The sequence below is a fragment of the Schistocerca piceifrons genome, chromosome 7, assembly GCF_021461385.2.
Source record: "Schistocerca piceifrons isolate TAMUIC-IGC-003096 chromosome 7, iqSchPice1.1, whole genome shotgun sequence".
Lineage (NCBI taxonomy): Eukaryota > Metazoa > Arthropoda > Insecta > Orthoptera > Acrididae > Schistocerca > Schistocerca piceifrons.
The window spans coordinates 108,538,372-108,551,628 of NC_060144.1; positions in this window are offsets into that span (position 1 = coordinate 108,538,372).

Genomic DNA, 13,257 nt, shown 5'->3' on the forward strand with positions numbered 1-13,257 from the left:
GATGACATTCCTCATTTAACAAACAACATTCATGCTCTCTAGAGCTGAAAAGTACACCAAAGTGTGTTAGCAGGCAATAGTCTCATCATAACGTCCTCTCTGTTGCAGCATAGATATGGCCATTAGAGTAAAATATTAGATAAAGATGTCTCATCTCAAGTGATACAGCCAAAAAAAGTACAACCAGCGTCCACGCGATGAGAGAAGCTCAGGAAAAGAGTAAAATTTTTGATGGGGTGCTATGGAACAGTGAATTAGTCGCTGGTGGCCGCTGAGTGCGATGTGTCAAAATGTGGCTTACGACAACAACCAAGTGAAATTATTGCAAGCAGGTGTGGCTCACCACTGCAAGGGTGCGGGCAAGGCGACGCCTCAATTATAAGGGTGTCGATGGTGATGCCAAGTACATGACCAGGAGTAACGCATTAGCCGAATAAGTGCGCTTATATCCAGAATAAATAAACGATGGTTTTGCAGCAGAGTCATTCGCAGTCCGCTTGTGGCTTAAAAAGGGTAGTCTGCTCAAAGAATACCTCCAGTGGCTCAATCACAGCAGTGGCAGTGTTATGTTTAATGTCACTGTGGTTAGTAGATGGATAGTCTGTGCCGCAAGGAGTGGCCGTAAGGTTTGAGGCACCATGTCACGAATTGCGAGGTCTCTCCCAACGGAGCTTCGAGTCCTCCTCGGGCATGGGTGAGTGTGTCGTTCTTAGCATAAGTTAGTTTAAGTAGTGTGTACGTCTAGGGACCGATGACCTCAGCAGTTGGGCCCCTTAGAAATTCACACACCTTTGAACATTTTTTGAAAGTCGGTTCAGTTATTCCGCATGTTTTGCGGTCAATCAACAGTCCACTGTCATTCAGTTCCAAACGTATCGCTCTCGTGAGCGTTCCCTACTCATTGTAGCTCACTGCTTGCTGGAAATACGGCCTAGGTCACATTATATCCCTCGCACAATGCTGATTCCGTGTTCACCCCATGAATAACTGCACTTTACACGTGTTCGTGCTTATCTGAATTACATGAGCTGAACATACTATGACTTTTCCCTGTAGCATTGTCGCAGCTCTTCCAAGAAACCACCTGTACTCACCTGCATCGTCAGCGTTTTGGAGATGCTGCCAAGTATGTGACCAGGACCGACGTACTATCACAACATGTGCTCTACTAACTGATACAAACAACCGCCGAATTTCTAGCAGATTTGTTCACAGTTCAGCAGTACCACCAGGATGGATAGGCTATGTCACACGGGAAGGCGGCATGGAGAAGGCAACTGCAGCCGAGGGTACGAACTGCTATTGGGCTGACTGCTTCCTCCACTAAGTCCATCCACCGGACTTAGTGCCACAGTGCAGCGGATCCACTGGTCAATTCCAGGAGGTAGCACATCGCATTCCAGACATAGCTTCCGCCTTCTCACAACGCAGTGGCAGCGTGACTCGCCTAGGCCACATGGGTGTCGTCGTTCATCAAAGACGGACTGATTCTGCAACATTCCAATACGCGCTGCTGACATCTGTGTTTTGGCTCATACAACAAAGCCGTGGACCAGGCGTCAAGACGTGTTACAGCCATCTGGACGGACGCTAAATGCTGGTTGACCGACAACCAGCCCACTCCTGTGGGACAAGAGGTTGAACGCCTCCTCACCACGTCAGCGAACCAGTGTGTAATTCTTCCAAACAGGCCTCGGAAGGCTCTATGGTACCGAACGATCTTAGTGTTATTCCCGGCTGTTTGGCGGTTGTGGATGTGGATATGGAGGGGCATATCGTCAGCACACCGCTGTTAATGTGTAACTGAGGCATAGTTAATTTTGAGAGCAGCTTCTTCTGGGTTTCATCAGCTAGTCATTCAGTCTCACTAATCTCTCACCCAGCGTCCTGACAACGTAACCATCCCACAGCATTCCACGGTCAGAAATACAAGTGTGCTTTGTCTCTGTCCTCGTGGACAGATAACTTAACTTTCAGCAACCCTGTTACAGCATTGGTGAGAAACGTGCAGCCTCCCATTTACCGCTTAGATATATGCTCTCCCTTTATAAGCAAAGGTTGTGACTCCAATAGCAGACGAAAACAGTACATGGACAGTCGTTGCATCTCGCCAGGGATTTACAAATTATGTGAAGATAACTGATATGAAAGACGTTTTTCGCCACAACTAATTTAGGGGCTTATGCCAAAATCGGACTGAATGAGGATTTCTTGGAGAAATTTCACATTTTGTGTCATTTAATGTAACAGAATATTCATGGGGTCTGCAAAAGATTTTACATTTTACGCAAGATGCATTAGATTTCATTTCCTTGAGGTATCTGCGCCACTGATGTAAAGCATGCTGAATATGAAACTGACTAAAGACAAAATGGTGGACACGTGTGTTTACATCTACTGATAGGTTGGTTGTTTCTTGTTGTTAGCCTACATCAAAATGGATGTTATACATCTAACTTTTCAAAAACTACTGTCAGAATAGAATGAAAGTTCTCTTTAATATCTAACTAGAATAGCTATTTCAGTAAAATTACCCCTTCTATCGATACAGCATTAGAGAAGATGTGTTCGGTTTCTATCTCTGTTTATTTGTTCAAGATGCAGTCAGGTTTCTTGTGAAATTGGCTATATATTTGTATTTCTTCCAAATTCATCTGTACGCCTTTCTCGGCTAAATTTAGTATTGATTTCTCAATTTATATCTAAACGTCTCCATATTGGATCATAAGAGCATCAAAAATAGATTTCCTTAAATTTTTTAGCCCAAGTGCATCCGTGTGTTCTCTGTATCTGATGTGGAAACTCCTACCACTTTCACCATCGTAGAATTTGAGGCAACTCCATTTATAGATACGAACTTTGTTATATGATTCAGTTTTTAATATGTCTGCATACTGGTAAATGGTAGAATATCATATAAACTGGAAAACGTATTCTGAGATAAGAATATTCAACTTATTTTCTCCACTAATAATAAAATGAAACTGAATCACACAACAAGGCTATCAGTTTATCTGTAGTAGGTCCTTATAGTTTATCTTCAGCATCCGGTGGAATTGTTTTCCTATAATATGTCATTTTGTATTGCTTGGGATGTCGTGAATTGCTACTGATTGGGACATCAGTGGCAAAGAATTTTCTTTATTTTCAAAAATGTTTGTTTACCATTGGATTTGCTAACCGTTAAATTAATTAAATTTATGGCATTATCAATTTCATATTATACATTTAAGTTTTTATAATGGTGTAGTTTGTTAAGTTGTTTTGAAAAATAATCTATTTCCTCTTCTGCTCCATCAAATCAATAAGCATATCACTCACATATTATTTATAATACGCAGTTCTTTTGGGTTTGAAAAAAGATATTTATAATTAATTTATGAAGATGTTGCCCAGCAGACTACCTAAGGGGTGCCCATTGCTAAACCATCATCTTGCATGTAAAATTTCCCATTAAATATGGAAGTCATAGATTTCAGGTAAACTGAGTTATTTTATATTTAAGGAATTGTTTTCAATTACTGCAATTGTTTCGCTTATTGGCGTATTTGTGTATAATTTAACTATACCAAAGCGTTCAAAATGAGCTTTATTCGGCATACAAATATCTTTAATGACTTCGATAAGGTAACAGCTATTTTCATACAAAAATTATCGTCAAATTTAGTCTCATTACGATTTTTTACTAATTTCACAAAAAAATATCTTTTGCATGTTGATGATTCGGGCTAATCGATAGTTTACTTTATACATATTGTTTTGTGATCGCTGAGGGGTTCATCAGGGACAAAGTTTTTCTGGTAGTGATATTCAATAATACTTGTATTACCGCATTACCTCGACATGGTGCAGTTTGGTATAGGTTGAGAACCTCATGCTACATAATCATGAACAGAAATCATGAGGGGAATACTTTCGTGGGTTACACTGACCGGCCTAAAGTCATGGTAAGACTATGGATGTGTTGTTTGGTCGTCGGGTGCTGAGGTAAAAACTGTGCATTTGTCTCCGAACAGTCCCAGCAGAAACAGGTTCCTGAGTCCCCAAGTTCAAATTGACGGCGATTTGACTCACAACAGACCATTGATTGCTCAGTATAGCTCTTCAGAGACCAAGTGAAATTCCTTTGTTAAACTCTTGCAGTCATATTGTGCGGCTTATGGAAATATTACCTTTGCGGCATTAGAGACGCACTGTAAATACTGCTGACTACTGAAATCTGAATTCTTGCGTTACCTCCGATGTGGTATGGCCCTGTCTTGCAACGATTATCGTCCCCTCTTCAAAGCCGGTTAGCTCACAGGTGCTCACATTTCCATTACTACCTGTCAGTAACAGATCGTTCAGATATCGACTCTACATTGGCACTATTCGCCGCCTCTGTCAGCAAAATGTGGGTACTATCCACATCTTCTGACATCCCAATCCTTCCCAGGACCTTTACTCACTCAGTTTAGTTTGCTAACTGCTAAGCAAAGTCTACCAGATGCCTTTGGCGAATTAAACACGTATTTTAAGAGACGAACGTATCTGCACCCCTTTACATGTGGTAGTCTGGGTTGTTGTCATGGAGCCTGTAAGAATTCAGTGGCAACTTTGGACCAAATATGAAGGTCGACAGTGTGGTTGCCTACGTACAGGGGCAGTAGCAACGCATGACGACACCACTCTCTGCCCCTCTCATAAGCTTTGTCCACCTCCTAAATAACGATGCTTCTCCTGCCCACTCTAACTGCTCGTTCCTTATTCTTGTCCATTCCTCTCCTGTCCCATTTCTTAACCCATGTCCCTTTTATTGTAAATATGCCATAAGGCACGACATATATTTAGCTCTTCCAATAACAGCTCAACGTATTGTTCTCCGTCAGCTTCTTCTATTCCTCCTGAAACCCTACATCACATGCCTTCCTTTAGAAACTGCTTCCAACAGCCAGGGTGGGTAGTGAGTAGTATTATTCTTGTCCACTGGTATCGGCGATTTCATAATGTCTGCATGGCATCGGACGTATTCACGTCATTGTCAAGGTTAGTTCATCCACACAGCTCGGGCGCCTAAAATGGTGAAACATTATTCTTTGTACTGTTTGTAAAACATTTTTTTGCCTATTTTCCTAGATTTTCTGTTTTCAGTATAGATATTGTAATTTATAGTGGCTTTGTACCAATTCTATGTTTACTTCTGGAGCACGCCTAGCATATTCTTCAACACATACAAAATATTATATCACTTTATGAAAACTTGAACGCTGTATGGAACCTTATGAAGGTGTGTCGACGCTGATGTCGCCAGTTCGCTGCTGTGTGAGGTAGCGACTGTCTGTACTTGTGATTCTGGGTTGACGTACCAACCGTGACATGGGACCTCGTTCTTCGGAAACCACATAACCAATATGTATGTAAATATTTTGTGTTAACTTTGTAGGCATCGGAAACAGATGGTATCTTTATTTTTTTGTTGTAATATTTTTCGAGAAAAAAGGTTTGATCTTTCAGGCACCTCCATAGCTAAATCAATAACCTACTTTTGTTTTACCACGTTTGAATGTATTTATAAGCAGAATGTAATACTGTTCGTTTTAAATCAGACTAAGAACAGCCGACCAGTTGCAAAGGATAAAGTAAACTTTACCTAGGTTTCAATAGATATAAATCTATCTTCTTCAGAAGATGCCTGGGGACAATGAACATCATAATATATATTAAGGTATGAAACATGAGTCAAGAATAAAGTTTAACATATATTAGAAAAATATTGTATTACAAGATGTGAGAAAGATTCTTGGTACTTACAGTATTATAACAACATGAAGTGATATGTCCTTATCGTTTAGGCAAACATCTGCATAGTTACATTAATCATATAAAATATAGCCCTGACACCAGGGTTTGTCAAACAAATAAAATAGGTACATAGAAGTTGCAGAGCGCCTAAGCGACTTAGTAAAATCGGCCAGCGTAGTAGCACAGCGGCCAGGGCAGGTGGCGCTCATGTCGCGAACTATGTGCCGATAGGCGTACTGAAGTAACATTTGAAACATCAATTTTAATTGCGTTCTTAAATAGAGTGGTAATAAATAAACTGGCAAGCATTTGACACTCCCGTTATGACATTGTGGGAGGTATAGGAACAATAACGTAGATACATACATCAAAAAGACAGGTGGCGCTTCCGCCGTGAGTTACATGCAGTGGTCTATATAGCCAAAATATAAAGTTATATTACCATATTAGTGAAGCCCATAGAACGTATATAAGTCAAACCATCAAGAACAATCAGTAATGGCTTTTAAGAAAATTACGAGACCTGGTCTACAATCCAGTTACTACGTAATATAGAATAAGAGAAAATTACATGAGGGCCGCTGTAGTGGCAGCCATATATCGTGAAAAGAACACATTATATAAACGATAGTAAACTGGAGGATTTGAAAGTGCATTATAGCTTCCTGAGGAAATAGACTACTGAGGTTACTAACATTAATGTTATATATTACACAGTACGGGTTTAAAGCCTTCGAAAAATTGTTTACAGGCAAGGTTCAACTGATCATTCAGAATATTGCCGTCTTTGAGCTCTAGATGTTTAAAAATAAATAGCTCTTCCCACAGATCTAGTCTCCGTCCTTTGACCTGTCTATGTAGGATAACCGTGTCTTCTAACTGTTTAGGCGTATGGCCGGTTAACAAGAGGTGTTCTGCAAAGGTAGAGTTGCGAATATTCGTTCCTTTTTTACCTAACAGATGTTCTTTATATCGTGTTTTCACAGCTCTGCCGGTTTGACCAATATAATAAGAGGGGCAGTTATTACAGGTTAGCTTGTAAATACCTGAATTAGAAAACCAATCGCTGGCAATCTCTACTGACTGTACAAGATTTCTTTTTAAACTGTTATCTGTAGAGAAGGAGACGTTACAGTTATATTTTTTATTCAGAAGACGTTTAATCCTATACGATAAGTTACCCAGGAAAGGGATGGAAATAAATTTTTTAGTTTCTGTGGTATCCGTGGGGAGAATATTTCTCAAAGTCGAACATTTTTGGGAGATTTTCTTATTGAGCAGGTAATCGATCATATTCTGGTTATACCCATTATTAACCGCAATCGCTTTGATGACATTCAATTCCTTTTTTTGATCCGCAGGTGATAAAGGAGTGGTTACCATTCGGTGAATGGCGGAATGAAAAAATGCCAATTTGTGAGCTTTTGGATGGGTTGAGTCAGCAGGAATGACATTATCAGAATATGTTTCCTTGCGGAAGATATTAAAATGGAAGGAATTATCTTCTATAGAAATTGTTAAATCGAGAAAATTAAGTTCACGTTTATCATTTTGAAGTTCTTTTGTGAAGGAAATTTTTTCGTGTAAACCGTTGAAAGTGTTAAAGAGATGCTCTAACTCATGATCAGTGCCATCAAAAGCAATGAAAATGTGATCAACATACCGTGCATAATAGCGGATTTTGTGGCGTAATTCTGAACTTGAATTGAAGAACGTTGTTTCTAAGGCGTTAATGAAAACCTCTGCTAGAATACCGGCGAGGGGGCTACCCATTGCTAGACCATCTGGTTGTACATACATTTTCCCGTTAAATGTGAAGTAATTGTATTTTAAAATGACCTTGAGCAAACCAATGAGTTCGGCAGTCTGAGTTTCACTTAATTTTTTGTGTTTAAGAAGATTCTCTTTTACAAGGTCTATGGTTTCATCAACCGGAACATTTGTGTAAAGGCTGACGATGTCAAAGGACACCAGTCTAGTGTCAGGTGTACAGCTTATAGATTGAATATTGTGAATTAATTCCTTACTGTTTTTTACAGAGAAATTATTTTCAAAAGTGAAAGCATCTTTAATTTTAAAATGGAGGCGCCTAGCAAGTATGTGATGTGGACTGCCTATACCATTCACTATAGGGCGGATCGGGTGATTTTGTTTATGCAGTTTAAACTGACTTCTAAGCACTGGTGGTTTAGGGTTCATATTTATAAGCCCTTTCTTTTGGAACTTATTGAACAAGCTGACGGAATTCGTTAAAGTACGCCGGATTTCATTTTGCAGTTCAGTAGTAGGATCTACAGTAACCTCAGTGATGTCGTTTTCCTCAAAAAACTTTACAGTCTTCTCTATATATTCATTTTTATAAGCCACGACCACGGTGTTCCCTTTGTCACTCTTAGTGATTAATGCGTCATGCTCTCTAAGCTTATGATTAATGCTTTTTATTATACTATATTCGCCCGATTGCTTATTAGGAGATAATTTAATTTCTTTTTCTATTATGTTGTTACATTCGTAGGCACATTTGACTTGCTCCGTTTTCTCTAATTTCAGAGATTCTAAACCGATTTTTAGATCTACAATGAGATTACAAATAACTGGATATTTATCGAGTTTAGCAGGCAAGTTATATTTAAGGCCTTTACACAACAAGTCATTTTCGGCCTGCGTAAAAGAGATATTGGTTTTATTTAGTACTCTATCGTAAAATAGGTGCTTAACACTATTGTCTGCTGTATTATCACTTTTACTTGTGGTCCTATTACTAAACTTTAAAAGCTTTCTTTCATGTCTGGCCTTGATTATTTCTTTACGATTAGAGAGCCATTCATTAATACTATTCCACAGGTGGTCAATTTGAAAATTACAAAGATCTTTAAAGGCTTTAGTAAAAAATAGGTGTATACAGTAGGCTTCACTATTAAGGACATCTTTTTTCTTATACAAATTTACTGTGCTCTCGGAAATGACTAAACGCACTAGCTTCTTTTTAATAGAAGGCACCCTGTTACACTGTTTAAAATTTACGTACGCCTTCACATAATCAGGGATAGTGTCTTTCTCTAGGCACTGGTGATTAAAGTCAATAGCCATACCTGCTTTCACAATTTTTAATTTGATGTCCATATACCTGGATGCAGCTTTTGATACCTCGGCAGGCAAGAATTTCAGTATTTTAAACATAGCTGCGCTACAGCAATGGTTCCACGTAAATCAGACTAAGAACAGCCGACCAGTTGCAAAGGATAAAGTAAACTTTACCTAGGTTTCAATAGATATAAATCTATCTTCTTCAGAAGATGCCTGGGGACAATGAACATCATAATATATATTAAGGTATGAAACATGAGTCAAGTTTTTTTTTTTTTTTTTTTTCTTTATTGTATTTCAATTCCCCATCGGGGCGGGCTGGCAGCAGCATATGCGCTGCTCTTCAGCCGAAAGACATAGAACAAAACAATAGAAGACATTTAAAAACAGCAAAGGAGAGAAGAAGGCGAACATAGATATACAAAAGGGAGAACATCATGGAAGGCAATATACAAAAAAAAAAACGGGGTGACTGTAAAATGGAGATAAAAAAAAAAAACTGTTTAAAAGTAGCACACACAAAAAGCCACACTCTGCGACGATTAAAAGAACACAAGGCACAGTATGACTGGAGCATGAAGGTGTTGACGGATGGCATAGCACACTGACGGCGAACCTCAAGGCAGTACACAATTAAAATCACACCTCTGGACGCACACGAGAAATAGCACGAAACACAACACTGACGTGGCACACTGATGATGATCAATACAGAGGATCTGCCAGGTTCAAGGAGATGAGGGAGACCTGAAGAAGGGAGGTAGGGGAAGAGATGGGGGAGGGGAATGGGGGTCGCTCGGAAGAGGGCCAGGTAGGGAGGGATGTGGGAAGGAGAGAGGCAAGTATGGGGTGCAGGGTCTCAGGGGAGGGGGGGATGGAGGAGAATCCGCTCTGGGAGAAGGAGGAAAGAGGAGAAGGGGGCCCTGGGGAGGGGGGGGGGGAACAAGGCCGGGTTATAGTTGGAAGGAAGGGTATATGTCACGGCGAAGTTCGTCATCCGGGAGGGGGAGGCGTTGGAAATTGCCCTGATGAAGGAGATGGAGGGTGTGGAGGTGGAGAGAGGGAGGGATACAGCGATAGAGGCGCGGCAACGGGCGAGGGGTGGAGAGGAAGGAGGAAACCAGAGGGTGGGGGGGATCAACCCTGCGAACAATGTAAAGGATGCGGAGATGTTGGAGGAACAAGAGGAGGTGGGGGAAGGGGATCAGTTCATACAGGAGCCGTGTGGGGGAAGGAAGGCGGATACGGAAGGCAAGGCGGAGCGCATGGCGTTCAAGTATTTGGAGAGCCTTGTAAAAGCGGGTGGGGGCGGAGATCCAGGCGACGCTGGCATAACAGAGGATAGGACGGATGAGGGATTTGTAGGTGTGGAGGATGGTAGAAGGATGCAATCCCCATGTCCGGCCGGACAGGAGTTTCAGCAGGCGGAGGCGGGAATGGGCTTTCTGCTGGATGGTCAGGAGATGAGGGGTCCAGGTGAGGTGTCGGTCAAGGGTGAGGCCAAGGTATTTCAGGGTGGGGGTGAGTTGGATAGGACGACCATAAAGGGTGAGGTAGAAATCTTGGAGGCGAAAGGAGCGAGTGGTACGGCCTATGATGATTGCCTGGGTTTTGGAGGGGTTCAGACGGAGGAGCCACTGGTTACACCAAGTGGTGAACCGGTTAAGGTGGGTTTGGAGGGTACGTTGAGACCGTTGAAGGGTAGGATAGAGAGCCAGGAAGGCGGTGTCATCAGCAAATTGGAGAAGGTGAACTGGTGGGGGTGGCTTGGGCATATCAGCTGTATACAAGAGATAAAGGAGAGGGGAGAGGACAGAACCCTGGGGGACGCCAGCCGAGGGATAAAAGAGACGGGAGTTGGTGTTGTGGAGGGTGACATAGGAAGGACGGTGCGAGAGGAAGGAAGCGACCAGACGGACAAAATTGATAGGCAGGGCGTAGGTTTGGAGTTTAAAGAGGAGACCGGGATGCCATACACGGTCATAGGCAGTTTGGAGGTCAAGGGAAACAAAAATGGCGGAGCGACGGGAGTATGAGTCAAGAATAAAGTTTAACATATATTAGAAAAATATTGTATTACAAGATGTGAGAAAGATTCTTGGTACTTACAGTATTATAACAACATGAAGTGATATGTCCTTATCGTTTAGGCAAACATCTGCATAGTTACATTAATCATATAAAATATAGCCCTGACACCAGGGTTTGTCAAACAAATAAAATAGGTACATAGAAGTTGCAGAGCGCCTAAGCGACTGAGTAAAATCGGCCAGCGTAGTAGCACAGCGGCCAGGGCAGGTGGCGCTCATGTCGCGAACTATGTGACGATAGGCGTACTGAAGTAACATTTGAAACATCAATTTTAATTGCGTTACTTCAGTACGCCTATCGGCACATAGTTCGCGACATGAGCGCCACCTGCCCTGGCCGCTGTGCTACTACGCTGGCCGATTTTACTCAGTCGCTTAGGCGCTCTGCAACTTCTATGTACCTATTTTATTTGTTTGACAAACCCTGGTGGCAGGGCTATATTTTATATGATTAATGTAACTATGCAGATGTTTGCCTAAACGATAAGGACATATCACTTCATGTTGTTATAATACTGTAAGTACCAAGAATCTTTCTCACATCTTGTAATACAATATTTTTCTAATATATGTTAAACTTTATTCTTGACTCATGTTTCATACCTTAATATATATTATGATGTTCATTGTCCCCAGGCATCTTCTGAAGAAGATAGATTTATATCTATTGAAACCTAGGTAAAGTTTACTTTATCCTTTGCAACTGGTCGGCTGTTCTTAGTCTGATTTACGTGGAACCATTGCTGTAGCGCAGCTATGTTTAAAATACTGAAATTCTTGCCTGCCGAGGTATCAAAAGCTGCATCCAGGTATATGGACATCAAATTAAAAATTGTGAAAGCAGGTATGGCTATTGACTTTAATCACCAGTGCCTAGAGAAAGACACTATCCCTGATTATGTGAAGGCGTACGTAAATTTTAAACAGTGTAACAGGGTGCCTTCTATTAAAAAGAAGCTAGTGCGTTTAGTCATTTCCGAGAGCACAGTAAATTTGTATAAGAAAAAAGATGTCCTTAATAGTGAAGCCTACTGTATACACCTATTTTTTACTAAAGCCTTTAAAGATCTTTGTAATTTTCAAATTGACCACCTGTGGAATAGTATTAATGAATGGCTCTCTAATCGTAAAGAAATAATCAAGGCCAGACATGAAAGAAAGCTTTTAAAGTTTAGTAATAGGACCACAAGTAAAAGTGATAATACAGCAGACAATAGTGTTAAGCACCTATTTTACGATAGAGTACTAAATAAAACCAATATCTCTTTTACGCAGGCCGAAAATGACTTGTTGTGTAAAGGCCTTAAATATAACTTGCCTGCTAAACTCGATAAATATCCAGTTATTTGTAATCTCATTGTAGATCTAAAAATCGGTTTAGAATCTCTGAAATTAGAGAAAACGGAGCAAGTCAAATGTGCCTACGAATGTAACAACATAATAGAAAAAGAAATTAAATTATCTCCTAATAAGCAATCGGGCGAATATAGTATAATAAAAAGCATTAATCATAAGCTTAGAGAGCATGACGCATTAATCACTAAGAGTGACAAAGGGAACACCGTGGTCGTGGCTTATAAAAATGAATATATAGAGAAGACTGTAAAGTTTTTTGAGGAAAACGACATCACTGAGGTTACTGTAGATCCTACTACTGAACTGCAAAATGAAATCCGGCGTACTTTAACGAATTCCGTCAGCTTGTTCAATAAGTTCCAAAAGAAAGGGCTTATAAATATGAACCCTAAACCACCAGTGCTTAGAAGTCAGTTTAAACTGCATAAACAAAATCACCCGATCCGCCCTATAGTGAATGGTATAGGCAGTCCACATCACATACTTGCTAGGCGCCTCCATTTTAAAATTAAAGATGCTTTCACTTTTGAAAATAATTTCTCTGTAAAAAACAGTAAGGAATTAATTCACAATATTCAATCTATAAGCTGTACACCTGACACTAGACTGGTGTCCTTTGACATCGTCAGCCTTTACACAAATGTTCCGGTTGATGAAACCATAGACCTTGTAAAAGAGAATCTTCTTAAACACAAAAAATTAAGTGAAACTCAGATTGCCGAACTCATTGGTTTGCTCAAGGTCATTTTAAAATACAATTACTTCACATTTAACGGGAAAATGTATGTACAACCAGATGGTCTAGCAATGGGTAGCCCCCTCGCCGGTATTCTAGCAGAGGTTTTCATTAACGCCTTAGAAACAACGTTCTTCAATTCAAGTTCAGAATTACGCCACAAAATCCGCTATTATGCACGGTATGTTGATGACATTTTCATTGCTT